This window comes from Phycodurus eques, chromosome 1, assembly GCF_024500275.1.
Source record: "Phycodurus eques isolate BA_2022a chromosome 1, UOR_Pequ_1.1, whole genome shotgun sequence".
Taxonomy (NCBI): Eukaryota; Metazoa; Chordata; class Actinopteri; order Syngnathiformes; family Syngnathidae; genus Phycodurus; species Phycodurus eques.
Window position 1 is genome coordinate 51,160,267 of NC_084525.1, and position 27,811 is coordinate 51,188,077.

General features: G+C 40.0%; 1 protein-coding gene across 1 annotated transcript in view; it reads left to right on the top strand.

The window, feature by feature from the left end:
- The first annotated feature begins 17,260 nt into the window (after positions 1-17,260).
- pcbp4 (poly(rC) binding protein 4) overlaps positions 17,261-27,811 on the top strand; it is a 54,375-nt gene continuing 43,824 nt past the window's right edge. The window contains exon 1 of the mRNA XM_061698397.1: positions 17,261-17,399. The gene's annotated coding sequence lies outside the window, so the exon portion shown is untranslated. The remainder of the gene's footprint in view (positions 17,400-27,811) is intronic.

The following is a 27,811-nucleotide window of genomic DNA, read 5'->3' on the forward strand; positions in this document are numbered from 1 at the left end:
GATTCTGATTCACACTACTGTAATGTAGTGTGAGACGAAGTGGGGGGAAAAAAACAGCAATAGATGCCTCACAGAATACAGTTTTTACCTTATAATTCACTTCATGCTTATGTTAACTATTAATTTATCATAAATTGTCTACATTATCAACATGTAACAACTGGTAGACAATTCCAAATCACACCAAACCCCCGCACACACACACGCGCACATTTCGGCACCCCTGCATACAGGCACGCATGGAGAGATGTAGGGCCGCTCAAACAGTGCTCTTGAGCTGGTGGAACAGGCATAGTGCCTTGCTCAAGGGCACATAAACAGTAGCCAGGTAGCAGATCAAGATTTCTCCAACTAGTTGCCATTTTTATGTTTTGCCTGCAGCGGGACTTGAAGCGTAACCTTCCGGTAGCTCAGGATCAATGCAATCAATGAGAAAATTGTTCATTTGTTTTGGGATGGGTGAGTTTGAGCCAGTGTTTCCCAACCTTTATTGAGTCAAGGCACACACAACTTGCTGTTCTCTAACAAGGAGCTGAACAACAAAATTCACAGCTGATATTTGATCCTTTAATCTTACATTTCCTGGTTTCGTTACGATTGTTATTTCAAGCATCCTCATCATCAAGCTGTTTCCATTACATTGCAGTTATCGTGAGACCATGATGAGATCTACAGTAACAACTTCTCAACAGTATGTCGCCATTGTAATTGAACACAAAGCTATTATTCTGTTATAGGAATGGCAAAAGGAATTTTACCTTCTGCCATCTAGTGGAAGAGCATTTAATTGTTCAGTCTGTCACCATTTGTCAGTATCATAAAGAGATGAACAATGATACATTATTTGTAGTAAATCAATGGTAATTTCAGACCAATTATGTGAAATTTGACAATTTCCTACAGCACGCCTGATGATCTGAGAACATGAAAATCCCACGCAGGCGAGCCAGAGCCCAGATTTGAACCCCAAACCTCAGAACTGTGCCTCACACTGCAGTTTTTAACATGAAGTAATGTAACTTTAAGTGTATAATGTGTACATTATATCTCTTCTCACATTTTTCTCATGAGGTTGGTGCAGGGTGAGCTAATACTTTGATGCTGCCTAAACGCTAAGGTCTAAGTCTAGCGTGATGTCATGCAGGACGACAGTCCATCTTCTGAAGTGCCGGAGAAAAAAAAAAGTCACAAAAATTCGGGAGTCAATCCTTTTAAGCTATAAAATTAAGGTATTGTGCGGTATGCGGACATTTTAATGACATCGGTTTGCTTTAGAAGCTCCACTCTAGTGGACTTATACTGAAATGTCAAAGGTGAGGAGATGGACAGAAAAGAGATTAAATGACAATGTAGTCAGATTTAAAAAAAATTATACATATATATATATATATATATATATATATACCTCAAGTTAAAATACATGTGAGAGGGTCAGTGCCTCGCTCGGAGGCACCTCAGTGGTGATCAGGAACCGGTCTTTATATATTCCAACCATGTGAAACATACTGTAGGAATTGGAAATAACTGCTGCAGAGACCACTTTAAAGAAGAAACAATTTTCTCTGATACACAACTCGAGCTCCTTTTGAATTTGCTAATCGAGTCTACTCAACAAAAATGGCCTGTGATTTTTTTTGTTTGTTTGTTTGCCCCCCCCCCCCTCAAAATACAGTCATACAGTACATCTGATACATTTTAATGAAGTTTCCTTAGACGCAATTATTGCCATGCATGGATAATTTTGTTGGACTTTTAACCAAGTGTGCTCTCAAAGAACTGTTTTTGTTCATTTGTTTTATTTGATGCAGAGGTCCAGTTTTCTTTCAGCTGAGGTACATGCGAAAAGGGCTTTAGAGAAACACTCAGTATTTATCTAACAGAAGATCTGCACTGAATAAAAAGATGTGAGCTGTTACGCAGCGAAAGGACTGAAACGCAGCTGAGCAGAAACGCTAATGCAAAATCTTTTCCTCTAACCTTCTCTGACACATTTGGACTCACCAAGTTTGTTTGAATTAAAACAAAATACTTCATCTGAAGAGACTGTTCTGTTCTCTCTCACTCTACATACAAATGCGTATCTCAAATGATGTTTGTAAATGTCACTCCCACAAATGCTTTCTGCCAAATTTATGGATTGTTGGGCATAGGCTCTGAAATCTCGTATTGTGTCTTCCAGGTTCACTGTTGTCATGAACGTTCTGTGGAGTCAAGGACGATTTGTAGTTTAAAGGTCATATTTGTTTAAAGAGCCTTGTCTGATTCATGACTTTTTTTTCCTGCGTGTGTAAAATTAGAAGGGAGGAGAGGAAGTTTGTGTTTCCACAATAAAATATGGCAGCATAAATCGGATTTCTAAATTCTTTGTCAATACAAATTCAATGCAATAGTGCTTTTTGGAATCAAGTACAGCTTTAGGACTTTTATATGCACTTACGCTTATGATACAACAATGCCGACCTCATGTTTTGCTTCATGTTCGATATGATCTTGATTAAAGGTCGGCAACTTGATTTGTGGCGCTTCATATCACCTGCTTTCCACCATCATGCATTGGAACGCATTCCTTATGTGTAATTTTCTCCACCCTGATGACTTATCATTTTTCTCTTTTCGGTTGGAAGAAAAACACCCTAAGAAGGAGATGTTTTCTCGTTGAAGGCTCATTGAGTTTACGCATGACTGCTTGTAATATCCTGTATTGTAAATGGGTTTAAATGGGACATGCAAACTCCATCGGGAACGATGCTTGGAAAAGGAAGTTGAAAGACTGACAGCCAGCACTGAGGAAGAGGCAAAGTGCCGCATTAGAACCTTAAAAAAAGAAACCACAGATGTCATTAGGGTAACAAATACATTGCTTTTGGTCGTTCTCATTATGTGCTTGTGTGCAAACAAATGATTAGATGTCGGTTATTCCACGTGAGAATATATGGAGCCATTATTGTGATGCCATCATCATGCATTGTAACAAACTGAATTCATGGCATTAAAGGCTTTAGGATAGTAATAAAATTCCTTGGCAAACACCGTTAGGCTTTGAAGATGGAGGAACAGAGCTTGTCTGTTGTAGTTCACAAACCTGCCAATCATCTGAATACGTCTGACTCTTTGTTCACCCCTGCAAGGCAATTGTATCAAGTGCAGAGCTGTGTATTGTATCTGCATAAGGACCACAGATAATTGATTTATAATCATTCGAATCTGTTTAAAGTAGAACAGGCCTCGTTGATGAAATGTACAGGAATAATTACATTTTACATTAAATTTAGCATCAAGCACTGTAGGTCCGCTGGACGTTTTTTTTTTTATTATTATTATTAAATGCAAATAGTCATACATTACTCCCATATTGTTGGCAATGTTATTAGGATGGAGTTATGTTTCTTAACTGTCTCCAGTAATCCCTTTTCTATCACTACATGGGCAGCTGTAGCTCATTTTTTATTGTTTGAGACTTGGCTTGTTTGGTTTGAACCCTGTTGTGGACTAGTTACATCCCCGAGCATAGACATCATATGTACGGATGTTTAAAAATAAAAAATAAAAAAAACATCACTTTTCGGTGAAAATTTCTCAGCTGCGAAGGTTACAAGCATTCCCTAATTTTCATCGTATTGCATACAGGCTGTTTTGCCTCATAAATGTATCAGCTAGATCTCATTTAGCCAAAACACTCATGCACAAAAACACCTGCACGCCTGCTAGACCACGATTGCTCCACCGCAGACGTGCTTTCATGCCGTTGCGCAATTTGACTCTTGATGTATGAGCAGCGAGCGCAGAAAAAGAACAGATTAGGAATCAGCTGACTCCCCACATTTTCTTCCGAGTGACTTATTAGAAAGGTTATTCTGAGCGGTCTGTTGCACCGCTGGAGGGGGTTGGAGGAGGAGTGAGACCCTCACTAGAGCAAATGTGTCCCTCGTAATGGCAGATGCCTTTAGACAACCCTTATCAGCTTTACTTAATAACAAATGAAAATACTCTTTTCCACTTGTCATGCTCCATTTGACTTTTGAGGCACAAATTGTTTAGAATAAGATGCTTCCTGCACTAAAGGTGGCTCGATGGTGTACAGCTGTCATGCCACCCAGAAGAGCAGTGAAATGTGAAAGAGAAACCTCTCGTTTGACTGTTGGAAGATTTGTTTATTGTGCGCTTGTCTGTCTGTTTGTTTTCAGTCCCTTGTTATGTTGAGCTGATAAAAGGGCAGGAAGCCGGATTTGCTGTGCCGCTCTTGTTTGCGCCTGCCCCTGGTCATCTGTTCCATCAGCTCAGCACAAATAATATATTCCTGGAGGCGCCATCACCTGTGCATGTTTACTCAGACAGTGATTATTAGAGAGAAGCTTGCATCCGACCCTGTCAAGAGAATTCAGAAATTAGTTTTAAAATACATTATACAATGCCAATTCGAATTAAGTTGGGACGTTGTGTTAAACATAAATAAAAACAGAAGACAGTGATTTGCAAATCATGTTCAACCTATATTTAATTGAATACACTACAAAGACAAGATATTTAATGTTCAAACTGATAAACTTTATTGTTTTTACCAAATAATCATTAACTTAGAATTTTATGGCTGTAACACGTTCCAAAAAAGCTGGGACAGGGTCATGTTTACCACTGTGTTACATCACATTTTCTTTTAACAACATTCAATAAATGTTTGGGAAATGAGGACACTAATTGTTGAAGCTTTGTAGGTGGAATTCTTTCCCATTCTTGCTTGATGTACAGCTTCAACGGGGTCTCCGTTGTCGTATTTTACGCTTCATAATGCGCCACACATTTTCAATGGGAGACAGGTCTGGACTGCATGCAGGCCAGTCTAGTACCCGCACTCTTTTACTATGAAGCCACGCTGTTGGTACATGTGCAGAATGTGGTTTGGCATCACAGGTGCTGGCTTTTGAACTTTGCGTCCATAACAGTCCGAATGGTTCTTTTCCTCTGGTCCGGAGGACACGACGTCCACAATTTCCAAAAACAATTTCAAATGTGGACTTGTCGGACCACAGAACACTTTTCCACTTTGCATCAGTCCATCTTAGATGAGCTTGGGCCCAGAGAAGCCAGTGGCGTTTCTGGGTGTTGTTGATGTTCTTTTGCTTTGCATATTAAAGTTTCAAGTTGCACTTACGGATGTTACGCCGAACTGTATTTACTGACATTAGTTTTCTGACGTGTTCCTGAGCCCATGTGGTGATATTATTTACACATTGATGTCGGTTTTTGATGCAGTGCCGCCTGAGGGATCGAAGGTCACGGGCATTCAATGTTAGTTTTCGGGCTTGCAGTGATATTATGGACCGTAGATGATGAAATCCCTAAATTCCTTGCAATTGTACGTTGAGGAACATTGTCCTTAAACTGTTTGACTATTTTCTCACGCACTTGTTCACAAAGAGTCGAACCTCGCCCCTCTTTGCTTGTGAATGACTGAGCAATTCAGGGAAGCTCCTTTTATACCCAATCATGGCACCCACCTGTTCCCAATTTGCCTGTTCACCTGTGGGATGTGCCAAACAGGTGTTTGATGAGCATTCCTCAACTTTCTCAGTCTTTTTTGCCACCTGTCCCAGCTTTTTTGGAATGTGTTGCAGTCATAAAATTCTAAGTTAATGATTATTTGCTAAAAACAATAAAGTTTATCAGTTTGAACATTAAATATCTTATCTTTGTAGTGTATTCAATTAAATATAGGTTGAACATGATTTGCAAATCTTTGTATTCTGTTTTTATTTTTGTTTAACAATGTCCCAACTTCATTGGAATTGGGGTTGTACATGTTCGAAGACAATAATAACGGATACTGAGAACAATGTTGTTCTCCATTGAGGAGATTTCACAAGCTTGTTTCACGATTTCACGTTCCTGATTTTTCATGAGCCTTTCCCACCATATACAAATAAAACCAGATGTGACATACGCTTACATTAAAAAGACACATTTGCTTTTCCCCCCCTCACTGTCTGACATGAAATCAGACGAACCGTTTCCTCCTTTAGGTCAATTAGGATTAGCAAAATTATTTCTATTTCTAAATGCCAGAATAATGAGATAAGGATTCTTTTTGACATTTTTCCATTACTTCCTTCAAATTCAGAAGTTTATTGTTATTGTTATGTTTTTAGACAGGTTCATCCTGCAACATGAAACTGCATCTTCCCTTCGGCCGGTCCACTAGCGTGGCTCCTTTAGAGTGCCTCGTTGAAGAGGCACCACAACGCTTAAACATGTAGGGATGTGTAGGCATAAGAAAGATCCTAGACAAGGTAGTATCTATTTTTCAGATGGGTGTGGTTTCACACATCCAGCAGACACGCCCACAGCGCTTGAGCGCGGAGGCAATGGCTTAATTTTTCAGGATTTTTGTGCACTTGCTGATTTTGTTTTAAGCATTCCACAAGAACGCTCTTCTCTGTGGTGTGTCACATTCAGAAGACATATATTTTCACTTTACAGAGACCAAGAGAGAGGGGGGAAAAAAGTCAAATTATGCCATATTGATCAATTGTGTGTAGTTTAAAATGTGCGTGTAAATTGGTCACACTTTGACTTTATTAAACCTACATTGACGACCTCGAGGGTAATTACATGGGATTGGTCATTAGAATGGATGAATCATTGACCAGAGGCAAATCAAACTATTACAGGGTAAACATGTGGCTCTTAAGCAGACCTCATGCTATGTAGGAGCCTGAAGTAAGGCCCCTAATGGCCCCTGTGACTTGGGTAATAGTGCTGGTATCAGGAACAAACAGGTCTAATGACTCTCAAACACATTAGGAGGACATCAGCAAGCTTAGACATCATCAGTTTTCACAGGCTGACCTGCAACGAAGAGAAGGAAACCAAGTGTCTCAGAAGTTCCTGCATGTGGAGAACCAGCCATAATACATCACAAGTGCACATTCCAAAATGCATCCAATTTGTAACAGAAGTTGTAATTGTAGTACGCGACCCCTTTAAAACATACACAATGGTATGGTAGAAAGCTCTGAGGTCAATCTCAATCTATTCCAGAAATTATTCCAAAATCCACAGCAGCACCCATGGCGGTGCCTCGACTCAGTGGTGTATGAAAACACAAAAAGGCTAAGAGTATTGATCGTCCAAATCCTTTGCAGAGTGGCGGTTACCTCTCTGGTCTACTGTACATAATCATCCCCTTGCTGTTTTGTCCTGTGCTTGCTGAGCCATTTATTAACCAGCCACGGTGTTTAAAGTCTCAGGAATGTGTTTCAGCTTTAAACCAGATTGGGTACACATATGTTCCCTAACATTAAATACATTTGGACTGGAATGAAGACATGGAAAGAGCTGAGAGGACTGAGTAATGTTCAGGTTGCAGGCACCGAAACATACACCTCAGCCTCTCATTTCCGGCTAGATAAAACCATGAGTCAGAGGTCAAGGATAGATTTCTGTCTGCCTTGTTGCAGAGCTAGTCACATTTTGTTCAAGAAGTGACTGGAATGGAATGAATCAAGGCTGTCCCAGTCACCCATGCATCCAGGTGATACTGTATGTGTGAAGGTGTGAATTGAAACTAGGCTGCAATAACACTTGAAATTCCTTGTCATAGTCATAACTATGACAAGAGCTGCCCGAGAGAAAAGATATATCAGCACTGAAGAAGGCCAAATGGCGGCGTCCAAAGCTGCTTATTGTGTAGCACATCCACCCACTAGCTGCTCCAAGGTTGTCTCCTCGCCTTCAGTTTGGCTCAGGGACCCTCGATGATACAGTCCACTTCTCACAGCAGAGAGTGTGTGGCCTCCATGCCAAAGTCGTGCTTGCCAAATCTGTCGGCACTGTCTCATTTAAGAGATAAGGGGCCTAATCTACAGGGTGGGCAGGGGCGAGAGCCACTAACACAAGGCCGCTCTTGTCACTTGTGCACCATTCTCTACATTCCAGGAATGTGTGTAGGCATGTGCAGATAAAGGTAACCCTGAGGCTATTTTGTCTTTGTGCTCCCAGGTTCCCAAATAAGGATGGGGAAAAAAAAAAAAAAAAAAAGTTTGCAATGTGATTTTTAATAGAAAGAATACCGTCTATAATTTTGTAATTTATATATATATTTAAAATTATACAATAATCATGTAATTAAATGGAATGTAAAGAAATAAAAGTTATTGCCACATTTTACATTTTTTTTTGCTTCATTTCAATTGACATTATGCTGCTCCTTTCTGGTGTGCACACCTTGGCCACCTTGGGACAGTATAATACAGACATACTGATATACAGTACAATTAGGTGTCTCAGCACCTCGGTAATATCAGTCGCTCTTCGCAGATGATAAAGAACATATGCCTGTAAGTATTATATTATCTATCACTGTTTGAGTTCAAGTATCCATTGCCTAAAGGATTACAACACTGTGACACTAATTATTTGTTAGCCTGTCAAAACGTTTCCCATTACTCGTTAGCATTAAGCTAGCAGTCATGAAGGCAGTCTGTAATTCTCCAAACTTCAACAGGGAGTATCAATAAACAGATGATGACTTGTTCATTATCTGCCAAACCACTACTTGTTGTGAAGTGAGTTGAGTTCACTGCCACCATACAGCACTCGTATCTTGAGTTTTAGCTCACCTCCTCCAGATTTGCATCTCACCCCCCTGAGAAAATACATTAGTAGAGAGCAAATAGGCTTTTAGGGATGACTGTATTTATCAAATGATAACAAAACAAAATCGGAACAGGAATTCCATTCTAGCGATCAGTGAGGAATACTTTTTCTGTGCTCAAATTCAGCATGGCCGTGCCAGCCTGAGAGGTTTAATACATCACCAGCCCTAATCTCCACAGTTGTTCATTTGCTATCCGAGTAAGCATCCAATGTAAATGAATGCACATTACTGAATGAGTGCATATCATCAAAAGAATGGTTAATGATGCTTCTATAATTAGTTAATTAGAAACAGACAACCAAATAACCAGGCAAGATGTTATGTGCATATTGCAGTCATTAAAAAGTGTTTCTTAGACATTAAATCGTGTCACTTAATTAAACATATTGCATAGTTCAGGTTTTGATCTCTAAGATCTAATGTTTACCAAAAGCAACAGTCGATTTTTTTGAATGATTTGTGTTGCCATGCAAATGTGTTCAAGCGCACAAGCGCGGTATTGTGCCCCAGGGCAGATCTCATGACTTGTTTGCCCTTTCAAGATCAGACGCTTTTTGAAGGTACGCTTCCAAGCGGATACCTGAGACTCAGACATAGCCTTTCATGTTGGCCTAAGATAGGGAATTATATCATTAGGCTCGATTTGAGTTTTTTTTCATCACTTTTCTGTTCAGAAAGAAAACATCTAAGCCACACAGTGTTATATGAGTCGATATTACCATAAGGTGCCTTTGAGACGTTCCCATTTTATGTCCAAAAAGTTGAGATTTTCCACTGAACTTCATATTTATTGTATTTATTAGATGGTAGACGTTCACTTAGCAACATGATTATATTAGCAAGCTGACTGTGTGCTATTCAACGAATGTATTTTGTATTTCTGTTTTTATATTGGTCACTAATGGTGTAGTGGTACACTCGCCTGCCTTTTGTGCAGGCAGTGTGGGTTCAGTTCCCACTCAGTGACGGTGTGAATGTGAGTGTGAATGGTTGTCTGTGTGTGCATGTGCCCTGCGACTGACTGGCAACCAGTTCAGGGTGTAGTCCGCGTTATGCCCTAAGTCAGCTGGGATAGGCTCCAGCACCCTGCGACCCTATCCAGGATAAGCGGTGTTGAAAATGGATGGATGTTTTTATATTTATATCAATTGACATATGGCACTGTCAATCTTAAAACATCCACAGAGTGGATGTTTTAAGATTGACAGCATTCAACGACACACATAATAGGATGAAAATGACTAAATGTAAATATACTCTCCAACATTTCTGCCTCCAGTGAAGAAAGACAAAATGCTGCTTGTAATGTCACAGGAAACATCAGAGAGTTTCTTAAAGGGGAAGTTGCCCAATAATGACAGGGTGGACAGCAATTACAGAGACACATGCAAAATGTTCTATATGATTATGAAAATAGAAAACACCTGACCAAAATGACAATTTTTTTTCAAATAACTTGTGGACAGTAAAACCATGTAAAGAAATGTTTGAGTTAGTATTATTTAACCACTTATTACACACATTGTAGTTAGTAGAGCATTCATGAGACATGCAGAAATCACATACATCCAATGAATTTTTTTTTATAAAATGAAGGAAGCACATTTTAATAGACTAATCATTGTACTGTTATGTGTGCCAAATTTTGACCTCAGAGTTTTATTATTGTGCGACAGTTTAATGATGACTGAGTGATTCTGATAAGGACACCAAAGGCACTTTATTGTGACATTTACCAGTTTTTACTATAACCCATTTTGGTTCATTTTTATTGTCCTTGCTTTGCGCCTCTCTGAAATGAAAGCCAGCTTCTCCTATACCTTCCACTATACTTTTCAGTTTGGGTTGCTGCCTGCAGGCACTTTCCCACCACAACGCAACGTTTCATAATGTCACCTTCATTGCATGTGTCTGCACCTTTGGGTGACACGGTATCATTTAGCCCCTTTGAGGATGTAGCCCGGAGGGACACCTTGTCTCACATCTGCTATGATCTCATCTGTGCTGGAAGGAGTCTTCTTTGCGAAATGTTAAATAGCAGCACATTCCGACATGAAACCACATGAAATGTTCCCACTGAGCAGACACAAGTTTGGAACAAACCTACAGCGTGTACAAACCTACAGCCTGTGTATATATATATATATAAAGTCAACACACCTGTTCAAATGTCAGGTTTTTGTGATATAAAAAAATTAGACCAAGATAAATCATTGAAAAAATTATAATTCAACCTTTAATGTGATCTAACTTGTACAACTCACTTGATTTTTTATTTTTTTGATAGATCTTTGAGAAAGGGGAAGTTAAAAATAAACAACTGAAGTAATATGCTTGCACAACTGTGCACACCCTCTTATAAACAGGGTGTGGCTGAGTTCAGAATGGACCAATCACATTTCAACTTCTGTTAAATGGCCACCATTTAAAGAGTCTCTGAATAACCCCAAATAAATTTCAATGGTTCTAGTAGCTTGGAGGATTTGGACAAACACTGACTGCTATTTCGATCTGTTCGTATTTCCCTCCACCTTGACTAAGGCCCCAGTTCAAGCGGAAGACATTTGTTTGTTTTGATCTAAGAGAAACTCGACCACGTTGCTAACTTGGAAAGTTGTAATTAGTGTAATTTGCTTCAGACAAGGGCATCAGCATAATAATGAGAATTTGTCAGTGACATATGTCAGGTCACGCCTCAATGATTACAAGGTTGTGTAATGTTCTCATTTTAGGATTTTTGTTGTTGTTGTTTTCAAACGCCAACTGTTAGTAAATGCTGTATTCAAGCAGGCTTGTGCATTTTTGCCCAAGGACACAAAACAGATGTAACTCATGCAGCAGCCCATAGTTTACAATCTGGTTTGTCACGACTGACCTAAGATCTCAGTATAAGTCAGTAATCACCGCTCCTCGGAAATCACATGTTGTAAGGCCCAGAGGAGATTATGTTGGCAGGCGAATATACTGTATGTATGTCATCTTGTCATATTTTCCAACATGTCACACGTCACTTTGGGATTCAGTTGAAAACGATGATTATGGTGACATCAGGTGAACAATCGTGGACACTGCACCTGTCCTCAGAGAACATAGCATAGTTGCAATACTGTCTCAGTAGAAATAATTATGTATTAATACCAACAGAGCTGAAACTGCAAAAGACAAGCAACTGTTTAGATTTGCATGCTTAAATTTCAACCTAAGTCACTGATGGTGTAGTGGTGCACTCGCCTGACTTTGGTGCGGGCAGCGTGGGATCAGTTCCCACTCAGTGACGGTGTGAATGTGAGTGCGAATGGTTGTCCGTGTCTATATGTGCCCTGGGACTGACTGGCGACCAGTTCAGGGTGTAGTCCGCCTTTCGCCCGAAGTCAGCTGGGATAGGCTCCAGCGCCCCGCGACCCTAACCAGGATAAGCGGTGTTGACAATGGATGGATGGATGAATTTCAACCTGTGGAGTGATGAATTGATAAAGTATATGACTGTTACCTACCAAATCCAGCAGAGGGTGATGTGGTGAAAAAAAAGTGTTACTTTTTTTTGGGGTGCCATTGATTTGTTGGCAAAATGAGTGTGTATGATTGAACCTGTCATAATCCTAGTGCTGTTTTATGTAGTAATTTCCTTCTATCTTGTCTGGGTGTCCCAAATTGCCACCAACACGGCATAGTCAGCAAAATTTGCAAAATAGCAGTGTGTAATTTAACTTTGCTGTAAGTAATTGATGCTCATTTTTTTCTTTCATACAGAATGCCACAATACTGCATTGACAGCACTAAAAATCTGCTTATTTTAGATATTGAATTATTGTGTGTTTGATTTATTAGAATAGGTCAAATGAATTGAAAGGGGAATGTCATGCGCATTTCTTCCTTCTTGACAATTTTAAAAAGCAAATAAAAATTTTAAATGAGATTTTATTTTCCCCATTAAATCCGAAAAATCCCAAACAAACAGAAAGAGCAAGACAAATATCATCTGTGTTCTGTAAACTATTTAATTCTAAATCTCTTATTAGTATTCCATCTCCATTCTGGACAAATGTCTCCTTCACCTCCATTGTTCAAATGAATACATTTGCCTGAAAGGGAAGCCATATATCTTCAAAAGATTATGGAAATGTGTGAGGAGCCGTTAGGGACATTACTCAGGATTAGCTCTCACACTTACTATTCAAATGCTTTCACACACACACAAACTACTAAAAGGCTCTCATAAGGACTACTCAAACACTCTCATACGCATGAGTCTTGCTCTCATTAACACTACTCAAATGCTCTCATTTTCACTACTCAAATGCTCTCATTTACACTAGTCAAATGCTCTCATTTACACTACTCAAATGCTCTCATTTACACTACTCAAATGCTCTCATTTACACTAGTCAAATTCTCTCATTTACACTACTCAAATGCTCTCATTTACACTTGTCAAATGCTCTCATTTACACTACTCAAATGCTCTCATCGCACGAGTCTTGCTCTCATTACCAGTACTCAAATGCTCTCATACCCACGCGTCTTGCTCTCATCAACACTACTCAAATGCTCTCATACACACGCGTCTTGCTCCCATCAACACTACTCAAATGCGTTCACGTCAATCACATTCTCGCACACATCACTGGCATTAATGAGTTCATGTCAATCATGCTTACACGTGAATAGTGTAAATCTTTTATTAGGTAGTTCAATTCAAAAAGTTAAATTATAGAGATGAACTGCACACACTCAGAGTGAAGTATTTCATATTTTAAATATGTATTATTTTGATGATTGTAGCACATAGCAAATTAAAAAAAATCCCTATATTGAGAAAACAAAATATAACGTCAAACGAAATAGTCAATTAATTCAAGAAATAAAGTGATTTTTAATGTAGAAATTAGGCTGGAATTTGCCCTCTGAAAAGTACTTCAGTGTTTAAATCACTCTATGAGTAATGAAGAAAAACTTTTCGACTATATTCTAATTTATTGATAGATGTACCTATATTAAAAAAAAGTCATAAAATATTTGATTCTGACTGTGTGTAGTCTGGTTTCACTACGACAATTAAATTCCTTCATTCCCTTTGGACACCTCATTAGGCGCAGGGGAGCTTAAACACGACTATCCGGCCATCCTGCCTGCAACGAACCGTATACGTTTCAGATTGTAACGCAGCGGTGTGAGAGCTAATCCTGAATAATGTCCCTAACGGCCCCTCATAGAAATATGCTTTTTTCCAAAGACACCAGCAGTCTGCATTGAAATACACGTGTGCTTTTGTCAGAATAAGCAATTCATTCGTGTCGCTCTTCTTTAATTCATTGAACATGTGTAATTGATACTAATAGCCCCTTACTTCTCACAACAGTCTAACTGTGAAATCCTTACTTTAAAAGTGTTGTCTAAATTGGAGCGAATACAAAATATGAAAACCAAAACAACTATTGAATCATGGAGTTTGTGTTGGCCTTCCGTATTATGTCTTCCATCCCCACTCGTCAGGCCCAAGTCAGGAGATATAGCAGGTAATTCCATGTGGAGAAAGTTAAATCAAGTTTGTTTGTGCGTGACAGTTTCAGAGTAGAAGAGAGACATCCTACGGCTCAGTGATAATAGTTGTCGGCCTGGCGTCGTCTCTCATTTTTCTCCACTGTCATTTCTAACGAGAGATGTTTGTAAAGCTCGGATGCTCCCATACAAGCAGCCGGGATGACGTGCAATGTGTTTGCCCAACAACAGGGTTGGGTGGAGAGCGCTTGTCACATTTCACTGCAAGTAATGCTTTGGTCATTTGGTCTGATTTCCATATTTGACGTTTTGTGTTGATGGCGTAAGCTGGAGAGTAAATACATTATTTTAAGGTAACATTAAAAATGTTTTTTTTATTGCTTGTAGTACAGTGGATTTGAGTAAAAACAAATTTATAGACCACCACTTATTGATCAGTTATTTTTATGTTCTCAACACTGATTGCACTTTTAATGTGCAATCAGTGTTTTAATGTGCAATCAGAAATGTGACTAAAATTATGTCACATTATGTCAACACTGATTGCTAACCACTTTGCTGTTTAATTTCACTTCATTGCATGCATGAATTGGAGACTCTAAATTGCCTGTAGGTGTGAATGCGTGTGCGAATGGTTGTTTATTTGTATGTGCCCTGCGATTGGCTGGCAACCAGTTCAGGGTGTACCCCGCCTCCTGCCCGTTGATAGCTGAGATAGGCTTCAGCACGCTCGCGATCCTAGTGAGGAGAAGCGGCTCAGAAAATGGATGGATGGTACAGATGGTGTGAAAATGATTATTCATGACAAATAATGTATCTTTGTTCATCTACCTATGCCAGTGTCGGATAGTGAAGGCAGACAGAACAATTAGATGCTCTCCTACTGGATGGCAGAACAAATGACCTATGCATCCACCTCTTGCCATTCATACACAAGCATAAATCATGGCACACAAACACACACTAAATGAGTGAATGTGTGAGTAAATTGAGACGAGATCACCATTATTTCCGTATCTATCCTTTTTGTGATATATTTGTTTGGTGGTGTTCCATGAGGTTTTTTTTCTTTTCCAAACCTAAAGGTTTGGAAAAGATTATTCTGAAACACTGCTTTAAATCCCCAGACCATCATTAATTTTGTTGCTGTTTGCCTTTATTTGCTTTAATGTGTATGCCAAGTACCTTAACAAACACTAACAATTCAAGTATCCATCAATTCGCCACCGTGTGTGTGTGTATGTTTAGTTGTTGATGGGATGTCTCTGCAGAACGGCTGTGAAAGCACACAGCGCCCTCTGCTGATTGTAAGAAGCATCTACTTTTATCGATGGAAGTGATAGGTAGTAAGTACAGGGCATAACAATTTGACATGTCCTCCTTTTTCATCCATATGATGCATTTTGTATTGTATCACATCTACATTTAGCTTTAGACTGGTGAGGTAAACCTGTAAGCATATAAACGATATGCAGCGCAGTGGCGGGCCATGCGTTTGGTACCCGGACGGGCCTTCAGTCGGGACTTAATGCTGCTCGTCACGTCGCAATTATAGAAACCATCAATACTATAGAAAATGCAATAAAACAGCAATCAGCTGCGCCTTGTATATCATTTGGAGCACTTCTGAATCAATATTTATCTAATAATAGGACAAAAGCATAAAACATTTAAAGAAAAATGCATCGTATTCACTAGAGATGCTTGGTCTGATCAACCAATCAGAAGATGGAAAAATGCTGGAGGTCAGCTAGGAGGCTCTATGGTGAATCTGAAATCTGATTGGTTAAAGAGATGGTACCATTGCTTATATAGACATCAGTCAGCACCATTGATTTTGAAGGTCAAGAAAAGCCTACTAGAACATCTAAACTTTATTTGGGATTAATCAGAGGCACTTTAAATGGTGGCATGTGTGTGCCGACTCCCATTTAACATGAATTTCAATGTGATGGGTACATTTTGAACACAGCCACATCTCCATTTATATGAGGGTGTGCACAACTGTGCAACCATATCATCTCAGTTGTTTATTTTTACTTCCTCTCTCAAAATGATTTATCTTGTCCTCTTTTTTTTCATATCCCCAAAAAACCTCGCATGTGTGAACATGGGTGTGTAGACGTTTTTGTTGTTTAAAGTTCCATCAGTCAGCACGACTGCTTGTGAAGGTCGTGGGCAAATTAGATTGACATGGCAACACATAAAGTCTGAAATCTGATAGGACAAAAATAATAATAATAACATCCACATACAGGAGACAGTACAGCCTGCAAGAGACCCAATGAGATGAAGGTCATCCATTTTCTGCGGCCCTTATCTTAATTAGGGTTAGGTCTATCCCAGCTGACTTTGGGCAAGAGGTGGCTGGTTGCCAGACAATCGCAACGCACATATAGACAAACAACCATTCACACTTCAATTAACAGAACATGCATGATTTTAGTTATATGGGAGGAAAACGCAGTGCCTGGAGAAAACCAACAGAAGCTTAGGGAGAGAACGTGCGATGAGGAGGCCCGGATTCTAACCCCCAACCACAGAACCGCAAGGCAGATGTGCTAGCTACTCCTCCACCATGTGCCATGAGGAGAATAGACCATTGGAAATAAATGAATGCAAGTTGGTGGAAAGAAGAAGGTAAATGTAGGTCTTGTTGGCCCTGACGGCTGACCAGTTGACTTGGTAATGTGACAGTTATAATGCTCAAATACATCCACCAGATGGCGCACGTTCACCATTTCCATGATAGTCTTAACTTCAACGGAACCCGTGCTCTGCTGATTTCGTCTTCTTAGTGAATGATTTGTACCGCACTACTTATTATCATTTTTAAATTGACCAACAAAACAATGTGACAAAGTCAAAAGATTTGGGGAGTTCATGTGTGGGGTTGGGGGAAACAAACAAACAACAAAAACATGTTCACATATAAGTGGTGGTAATAAATATGGTGAATGTCAAGGTAGCTGTGTGAATGTGATGCGGTGCTCCAGCAGGGGTCCTGTGAGGACAGGAGAAGCTGCGTGCAGGCCACTGGGGGGGGTGAGAGAACCCACCCCTCCCCAGCAGTGAACCGCCCGCCTCAGTCTCTCTCCATCACTGTGAGCGGACTGGTCGCTTGCCTCCTGCCTCTACCCTGCAGCTCCCGCGGTCGTGGACTCTAATGTGGATACAAACCCCGAGGACCTCCGATCCATGGCGACACTTTAACTGGAGCCTAATTCCACTTATTGCATCCAAACAGGTAAAAGGAGGATGACACCTTGTGTGTGCGTGCGTGCGTGTTGTCCAACTTGACGTCGTGTCAATGGCGGTCTCGTGTGATGCATTTACAACACGATTCGAATTCTAAACCGGAGAATTGCAACACGTACAGGCGCGCCCGCTCAAAAAGATGAAAGCATTATTCTGTGTGGTATTGTTGCGACCGAATGAATTTATGAAGCCGTGACGTGTCAGCGCAGAATGCACACGGCGCGACTGGGGGCACAATCGGTGTCTTGTGTCAGGACAATCGGATGATTATGGAAGCGGGGCAGCCGGTTCCGAACACAAAGCTCTTTCTGCTCGAGTCCGCTCGTGTGGGCGCCCGCCTGGTGCTGAGGCAGCGACTTGTGTGACAGCACCATTATTCACCAAGATGCCCAATTGCATTAGTGCTGCATCTGGATGGGAAAGCTGCCTTGATAAGAAGACACCAACGCAAAGCAAAATTAAACTTAAATGGCAATTCTCTGGTTGTACTTTGCAGGGGCACTGCACTGCATCATATAAAGTGGTGCATGTATTTCTAATTGAAGTGTGCAATGAGGATATATTCCAAAAATGCATCTACAAATTGGTTAGGATTATTATTGCAACTGTACAGAAGCATTTCACACTATTTTCTTCAGTGCTTTTGCATGTTAAATATAATGTAGGTTCAAAGAGAACCCGCAATAATCAGTGGATTACATTTGTGTTGCATACAGTTTTAAATGTTTTAACACGTATAGTGGAACGCCGCATATTTGCGACTGGGCATTTGCAAATTTGCCTATTCGTATGTTGTAACGTGGCAAATAAAGTCTGGATTTTAAAACAATGTTTTTTAATCTTGGCAAAATGCTAATACTGTCAATAGTACGTATGATATTCATTGCATTGTAGCATCTCTTTAACTGAGACGACAAAAGGTTACTGTTGCCTGTAAACACACCAAAAACACATTAAACTGACTGTCCTTTCTGCAGCGGAAGGCAAAAGGCTGTTGTGTGTGTGTGTGTGTGTGTGTGTGTTTAAATTTTGGTGGCAAAATATTGTCTACAGAAGGGGTAACCAACATGGTGCCCACAGGCCTGTTCTAAAAATAGGGACATTGTGATGTACTACGAATGTTGTATAAGTGATCATTTGAAAATGTAGACACTTGCAGAGTTTTATAGTAAGAAAGTGTTGCGCAATGATATTTACATGTGCGCTATTTTGTTAAATTAAATTGTTGTATTGTCGCAATTTTTTAATTACGACAATGGTCAATATGGGCCGCAAAGACGCCAAAATAGTTGTCAGAGCAAAAAAAAAAAAAAAAAAAAATTGCTGTGGGACTAGTCAAATGTTTCGCCTCACACACTCGCTCACCCAATCGCAGATGTAGCAGCAGCTGCGTTTGATTTGTGACAGACAGCGGGAGCTGATAGATAAGATGGCGGCGCCCACGTCTATGCTGCGCTCGCGAGTTCTGCAAAAGCTAAGACTAAATCCAGCATCAAAATCAGTGGAGTCCGTCACGACGGCTCAGCTGATCATAATCACGCTGCGTGGATATTGCACTTTTGGGTCTGTCAACACTGAGGTGCTCGGTTAGCACTTCATTCTTTAGCATCATCATCACCACCATCATCATCGGAGTTGTTGCCATGTTCGGACAGGTATTGCGCATTGTGTATGTGTGTGCTTAGCTGTAAGCTTTTTACTGTGCTGTGTGTTTAAGTGTACACTGATGTTTGAAGATGTTTGTAAGCATTTGAAATGCTATTAAAGGGTGTGGTATACAGTATGTATGGTTTAACTTATTAATACAGGCAATTATAATCACTCCTATGGTAGCGTCAGTTATTCATCAATTTGCTATTCGCGGTCATACTCAAGACTGACACGGCCATGGTACCAAAATTGATTGCATTGTTATTTTTACTCACTAATATTTAACAGTGTGTACGAAGCCTTTTTTTTTTTTTTTTGACATTAAACCCAACACTGCTCTTCGAGCCTGTAAAATAGAGACAATAAACAGCTGGGAGTGGACCCGTTGATTGATGCAGAGAATCATGGTCCTCACAGCCTGGAGATGCTCATGAATCTTGCAAATGCCCCGCCAGCCTGCAGCGAGTGCTCTCAAACAAAAGTGGAAAGAAGTAGGACACAAGTGAGGAATTGCGCATCACTTAGGGTGGGACTGTAAGCGTTTTATGGCCCCAATATTTTGGTCAAAATGTTCTTTTTTGTTTTGTTTTGTTTTGTTTTTCAATACATCAACATGTATCTTCCCATCCACACACGGCGCTCAATAAGAAAAAGATGTGTTGTTTTTTGTGCTGTTTGAATATAAATACACACACAGCCTGCCTGCATTGAGAAAATAAAAAAAAATAAAAAAGAAGAGGAAGCTGTTGGCTGATGTTGCACACACATCGTTACGATGCACTCCAGGGCTACAAAGACAGACCCTCATGCAATGCCGACTCTCCATCCAAATGCAATTCCGTAATGCACTCTGAGAGAGGGAGATCTAATAAGAACTGGAAGAGCATCTTCAATAATGAAACCCCACCTGCATCTGTGCTGCGGAGTGGGGGCTGGGACTGAGAGACTTCATAAATAACACAAGCCAGACCTGTCACATGCTCCTCCAGCGCCTGGAAGCTGCCAATCATCCCTCTCCTCGTCTAAAAACTGTGGTTCCCAAACACGGTGCCGTGGTACACTAAGGTACCGTGAGAGATCATCAGGTGTGCTGTGGGAAATTTTTCAATTTCACTTAGTTTGTCCGAAAATGATTAGTTATTAGCTATTAAGGCTGTAACGAGAAACATATCGAAACTGAAATCACAATATTCTAAGACCCTGTATCATCTTTGAAAAGGCAGAACTGTGACTCTTCCATTCCAAATCACAGAGTTTGTGCCTCCAATCCAGACACGGCCATTTGAGCTCACAGTGCTACCAAACTTAATAGAATTTATATTATTTTTTTAAGTTCTTTTAAAAATATGTGAGGCTGGATTGAAGCTAAATTTATTCAGTAAGGCTCCTCCAAATCTGTGCCACATGACTACATTTTCCAGTGATGGTCATCTGACCAGATTGAGCAAAATTGTGGCTACCGCTAATGCTAGTTCAGCTACGTGAAGAGAGCGGAGCGGAGAAAAGAGAAAATTGCGTACCCTCCGAGCTCATTTAGGTCAGCAGGATGGGAGCATTTTAGCGAGCATGTTGAGAACAGAGATAGCGTACTCGAAAAGAGCCAGGCATTTTAGTGCTTAAAAAAAAAAAAAAACACGGCAAAAATATGTTCATGCACCTTCGAAGACACCATCCCGAAATTACAAAAGAAAACTCTGACAAATGTATTTATTATATAATACATTATAATTATTATAAATTAAATATTATCACAATATTTATCAAAATATATTTATGATATTTATTCATAAAAAGAATCTAATTGTGTATTGAACCATGGGTCAGAAACCAAGATATGGATCAAATCTAGTTACAGTCCTATCTATGCCAGCGATTTATAGTGAAAGGCAAATAATCTTCCATTACTGTAGATGGCCGAATGTACAATCAACCTGTGTATCCACCTGTTGCCATTCATACAGCACAATAAGTCTCTGATTCCTGCTGATATCAGCTTTGTGTTCAATTAAGCCTGGATTTCACACAGAATAAATCCACTTGCGAAACAACTGAAATTATTTCTGTATTCATACTTCTTGTGACATTTTTGTTTGGTAGTATGCTGTGAGATTTTTCTCACGACATATGTGCAGGTTGGCAAACACTGTTATAAAACATTGTTCTGGCGGGTTAATGGTCTCACACGGGCACCCTGCGTTATTCAGTCCTTTGCGGGGAAGCAAAACGGTTTACACCGCTAAATACGGAGAGTGTAGTTTCATTCATAGTATTGATATTTTCAGTTCAAATCGAAAGCAAATGATTGCTACATTGCTCTAGACATGATGAGCACCTTCCGTTTGTCTGTTTTAAGCGTCATTTAAAAGGATTTAATAAAGATCTTGTTTTCGCAGGACCTTTGTTACCATACAAATTAATTTCCTCTATAATCTCTGAGATAAATCGCGTGTAGCAATTAACCTGCCTGTGGGCAATTAACCTGTGCTTGTTGCTATCTAATAACGGCCGACTCTCAGGGTCTTGTACCTGAGCCTCTCCCGCTTCGTCGATTGAAACAGATCTTTGCACCACGCTCCTTATCTCTGTGTTTGCAGCATGAAACGGGCTCTGCTGTACAAAAAGGGCGTACATGGAATCCAGTCACATGAACGCCGGTTTGTCATTTCGCAGTGCCCGCGAACAGTTCAGATCATTTTGTGATTTGTGACGTAGCTTGTTGTTGAGCAATGAAGGGACTCTTTATTTGAAAGGCATTGTGACCCTCGCCACTGTTCTTAAGCCTGACCCGGTGTCTGACAGCGCCGCGGGCCATCCGCACTATGAAAAGATAACACTGTTGTAAGAGTTGCTGTTTAGACCCAGCGGCCCGCATGACACTCTTGTCTCCTCTTTTTGCCTCAGAAGATTTGGTATTTGTTTTCCTCCCCTCAAGGAGCTGCTTTTCTGGAGTCCGCACTGTGCAAAAAGTGGATTGAAAAAAAATAAAGTCATGTCGAAAGACTACCTTTCCCCTTTCATGTGTATTACATAGCCTTCTTTCAACTGGCCATCTGCATCAGTGGGTCTTTGTGTATGGGACCAATGACGACAGTAGCTTTTTATCACCCCCTTCAGCTGCTGAGTGCCTGAAATATTTAACAGGGACCACACTATTTTTGGGTTTGTGCGCAGTTTGTTTTGGAGCTTATGTAATACCAAAGTGCACAGTACTGTCGGAGTCCAGATGATACGCTGACAACCTGTGATGACATAAACATGCTAATTATGTGCCTGTGTAGAAGGAGTGTCTTCACCTGTGATTTATGATTCAGTCTGAGCAAGGGCTTCGGGCCCTTTGTTTTTATACAGGGGTCTTGTAGCTGCAGCAAGAATGACCAGTTTCTCAGGTTACCTCTTTCGGTGACATATTGATCCACTCTTCACTCCCTCCTTCCAGCCGTCTATCGCTCTCATTTTGCTTCCATTCTCTCTCCACGACCTCCTCCCATCTCCTCTCTCCTCCTGTGCGCTGCGAGGTGTCAGATTCTCGGACTCATGTTCTGCTGTGGAGGATGGGAGAAAAGCAGGGATGAAAGCGAGCTCCAGCGAGGAAAGTCATTTTGCAGATACAGTGTGACCTTCATCCAGTGAAAGCGATGGGATAGAAGCCGAAGTTAATATCCTGCCAAAGTGTATTCTGCGCCATGCTGGCAACCATTCAGAAAGAGATATGCTCTTAATAATAAGAAGCACGTCATTATTAAGTCAAGGCAAAGCCAAGAGACCAGAAAATTTTAATTCTGAATCAAGAGGGATAAACACTAGATATCAAGCTGCATAATCTGTCCAAAACAGGACTTCCATCCAAAACCAGATATCCATACTTTTAACATATCTATAATAAGAAACTCATTTTGCAGATTAAATTGCCAGTGCGATTAGGGAATCACCCGTGACAAGTTGACTCATGCCTCATGCTAACAAGAGCTTCCGTAAATAAGGCCACACCACTGACTGTGGGTCTGGAAGCACTCAGGAGATAACGACTGACATCCCAGAATAAACCCTAAGGTTCGTTATCTGCACATTTGTGTCATTTCGACAAGACAGGCAGAGGAAAAAACTGAAGACCGCTGAAAGTCACTGCACGAACCCTTGATGAGTCGCGGTCACATGCGGAGTGGCCACTCAAGGATATTCATATCATCAAAATATTGCAGCAGCCTGACAGACACAGAAACCGATGGCGAGAGGATTGACTCCCATTTAGTGTCTCCATTAGAGTGCTGTTCATTAGCCGCATTGGATCCAATCACTCATAAGTATGCAAATTCTGCCAAAGCAGAGGTTGAGCCTGACGTGACTACGAGGTGTAGTGACAGGAAGGCAGTAACACAGAGATAATGCAGTCCTTGCAAATGTAGTCATTTGCAGAATCTGGAGCTTCTGGGCCGTCAACACGCTGCTAAAAAAAGGAACGACAGTTTGCAACAACGGTGAGAAATCTTTTCTTGTCTAGATAAGAGAGTTGAGGGGATGAGGGAGATTTTTAGAAGCCTTATCTAACTTGACAGTGCTCTATATTTATAACCTCTGGCACATTTTTTACTACAAGGCATGTGTTCCAAGTGGCTGTTTAGCATAAGTTCACACCTTCGGAAAGGATGGCTGTCTCTGCCATTGCTATGAAAACCTCCCAAAAATCCTCTTTTTAGTAGCCTCGAATGTTGGACCAGCCAAGACACCTCTCTTATTGAGTTCGGTGCTAATGTTAGTGTTACAATATTTAGTTCAATCAAATTTCAATGATAAACAACTAGGTTGGTTGACTAGTTCTTCTAAGATGCTAAGTTAGCACCTCCCATCAATTCATATGTTTGTGCTATCATGGTTTCTAGCGCCCATGCTACGCAACATCACATTCCAGACTTGTGAGCAGCAACAGAGCTGGTATAAGTACTCACACATTGTATTTAAGTATAAGTACATATACTTGTCGTTTAATTAAAAAAAAAAGAAAAAAAGGACTAGTTAAAGTAGAAGTACTGATTCAACACCTGTAATTAAGTAAAAGTCGCATGTTGTTGTTTAACTGCTAGCTAGCATTGTCTTGACTTTTATGCTATCATAAACAATGTGTTCCCACAGCTTTGCTAATGTTGTGAACTGAGTTTAAAAAAAAAAAAAAAAAAAAACACCAGGAGCTCTTGTGTGGTTCTTTAGGGTGGAAAAAGACACAAGGCATTAGCCACAATTTGTAGCCTACAAATCATTCTTGTAGCCGAAAACTTCTCTACAATAGGGCCACGAATAGGAAATATTTCACGTCTCTGAATCTGTTGCTGTCGTCAATTGTCCCTGGTTTAAGATCTCAAGCAATAAAGATCTCAACTGCGTCTGATTTACAGTAAACCTGTCTGTATTTGTCTTTTTTACGTTGAATCGTCATCTCTTTAAGTCTGAAAAAGGAACACCCCTATTTTGAGACAGTAAGGAGTAGATAGTACAGTTATCGCTTTTCAAATGTAGGGAGCAAAAGTAAAAAGTCGCCAGTAAAATAAATACCCAAGCAAAGTACAGATAACTGAAAAATCTATTTAAGCACAGCAACAACTGAGTATTTGTACTCAGTTACTTCCCACCACTGGTGTACAGCTATTATAGAAATACAGTATATAGATATATATTCCCTGCTGTTGCCAGAGGTAATACAACACAGCGTTTCAAACAGTATCAGGCACAGGGAGCAGCATGGAGTCACAGGGTCTCTGGAGGGCCTTGTGGCTGACAAGCGGTTAGCTTTGGCACGGTTATGCGTCAACTCTAAATGAAGCCAAGGTCTGATCGGGAGGACAGTCCCCTGTGCGCCAAGGACTGACCCCTCCCATTATATCTGACATAGCTGAGACAGACACTCGCAGAGATGAAGCACTGCTCTTTCATTTCAAGCATCTCCTGTTTCACAGCTCGAGTCTTCGCCTCTCAGCTCCTTGGAGAGATTGTGGGACGGCGTTTTTCAAAAGCGCCTTTAAGTCTTGGAAGATTTGACGTATAATGGTTATATGGATGGGTGTTTTATATAAATGTACTACTGTATGTACTGTAAGCGTATAGGTATTTTTTGGGGTGTTTATGTGGAAATTATGCATATATCATCATATGTATATATTGATACATACAAAAATTTGACCAAGGAAATCATTTCAAAAACTTTTCACCTTTGTGACCAATAAGCTGTGGAGTGCAATTGATTTTTAAAAATGTTTTCGAGAGGGGTGATAAAATAAAGAACTGAGATAGTGGTTGCATAACTCGGATGCGGCTGTGTTTAGAAGTAACCAATCACATTCAAGCTCATGTTAAATGAAGAAAAACAGCCCCTGTTCACGATGCTACCACCAAGATGCTTCACTGTAAGTATGATGTTCTTTTTTTGATGATGAACAGCTCCAAGTAGCAGTCAGTGTTAGCAAAAAAAAAAAAAAAAAAACATTCAGGCTTCAGCTAGAAAGCGAAAAAAAGAGCACACTAGAAGATCTGACCTTTATTTGGGGTTAAACACTTGTGCAACCACATTATCGCAGTTGTTTATTTTTATTTCTGCTTTCGATTATTGATCACAATGGTGGAAAAAGTAGAAATTATTTATTTTGGTCTCATTTTATTATATCACAGAATACCTGGCATTTGAACACAAGGTGTGGAGACATTTTATATCCACTGTATGTATTCCGGAGTACACTTCTTTTTGGACTGACAGTACATGATTTTTCAGTATGGGATATTTACAGTATATTGTAATCTTTGTTGTTTTGTATCGTGCATGTTTGAAGGGAAGTTCAATCATTCTAAATGTAAATATGTTGACAGTTATGTACATCAAATTTCAATGAGACATATCCTGCGGGCGGTTTGATACCAGGCAGGTATAAATAATGAAAAAAATATATTTCGAGATGAGCCTTATAAAAATGCCACATGCACATCTCAAAGTACAACCTTATGGATGAACCCTGGCTCGCCTTGTGGCCGCCACGTGATTCAAGCGTATCCAAACATGCAGTTTGAAATGTTCATCAAAAGGAAATATTGCTCATTTCATCAAGAAACATCTACATGAATTCAGACCTGCCAGCATTTCAGATAATTCTGCCATTAGTTGTGAATGTAGCTCCTCGGCATGTTCTCCAAGGTATAGGCAGGACTCGCAAATGTCAATCAAGCTTGTTTACGTGTGTGTATCTTTGTGTGTCAGCTGTGAGCGAACGTTTGCACCCGGAGGATCTCATTTAAATTTGAGCAAGACAACAGCGACTAACTGTCCGCCAGTGAAGACGAGCACAAAGTACTAATGGAATAGTCATTTTCTTTCCCCTTTTGTGGTTGTTTGTGTCTTCATCACTGTCGAAGTCTAGGGGGAAGATGCTCTCATTGTGTCATTTCACGTATGCAAGCATAGTTTGGGCTGCAGAAACAGAAAAGTTTTTTATGTTTGCGAGAAAACTTTGTCGACAATCAGCAAAACTGAAGGATGATTCTGAAAAACCGGACTTGTGATCTCATTCAGGTTTTTTCCCCCTCATATTTGTATGAAGTGTATAAAGTGTACGCAGAAAAAAAACCACATCTAGTCACAAATCAGTATCAAGCTTCAATCAAGCTTCAATCACATGCGGATGAAAAGGAGCTATCGGCATGCATGCGTGTCTACCTAGACAGTAGATCCAATCCATAACAACCACTCCTCGGTGTCTACACAAAAACATGGACAAACAGATGGCTGTTTTGTGGGCCTCTAAATATGCTTCGGAGCTCTGTCCATCCCTTCATTGTTTGCTCACTTTCGTGTTGTTGCTCCCATTTCTGTACGTGCGTGTAATAATAGTAGCATGTTCCGTTTTTATAAGCATAGTTAATGTACAGTATATCAAATATGGGTCACTTAAAAGTAGAATTACAAAGACGGCAATCGGATATCCGATTTCAGATAAACAGTAGTGCCTTGAGATACGAATGATCCAACTAAAATTTTTTCAAGATATGAGCCATTGTCGGGCCATTTATTTATTTATTTTTGCTTTGACTTGAAAGCAAAGATTTGAGATATGATGTGTATCGTGGCGGTGAACTCAACAAGCAAAACATAAAAATACGAGAATTCCACGTTGTTTGTTTGCTTTTCCATTAGAAATTCTGTTTAGCTAAATGCTAGGAAACAATGCTAAACACCATAGACGGGCTAACCAATAGCATTGGTGTTGTGACATTATAGCCCTTTAAGCAACAAATATTTGAACACAAACGGTGGAGCAACATATGTAGATAGGCAATGTAGATAGGCAATATAACAATCACAGGAATATTTTCTTTATTCTTTGTGTAAAATTATCAATATCACTGCAGCTTACCGAGTCAGTTGTGTGTGTCTCTATGTCTGTATTATACTGCCCCCAGGTGGCCAAGAGGCACAGAGCAGAAGGTGCATCACAATTTCCATTTAATTGAAGTAAAAAAATTTGCCAAAAACTGTTTATTTATATTCTATTATATTATGTAATTTCTGTATGGTTTTTTTTACAAAGTAACGGTGGGCCAAAAATAGGCTTAGTAATACCGGCTTAGAACTATGGTCTGGATAATTACTAATACCTGCAAACAGCGGATCAAAATTAGAAGAAAATAAAACACAGCTCATTCCCTGCCAACCCTCCCAGTTACAATGCATATTTGGGATCTATAGCCTAAACAAAACGAAAAGATATAAAACGTGAA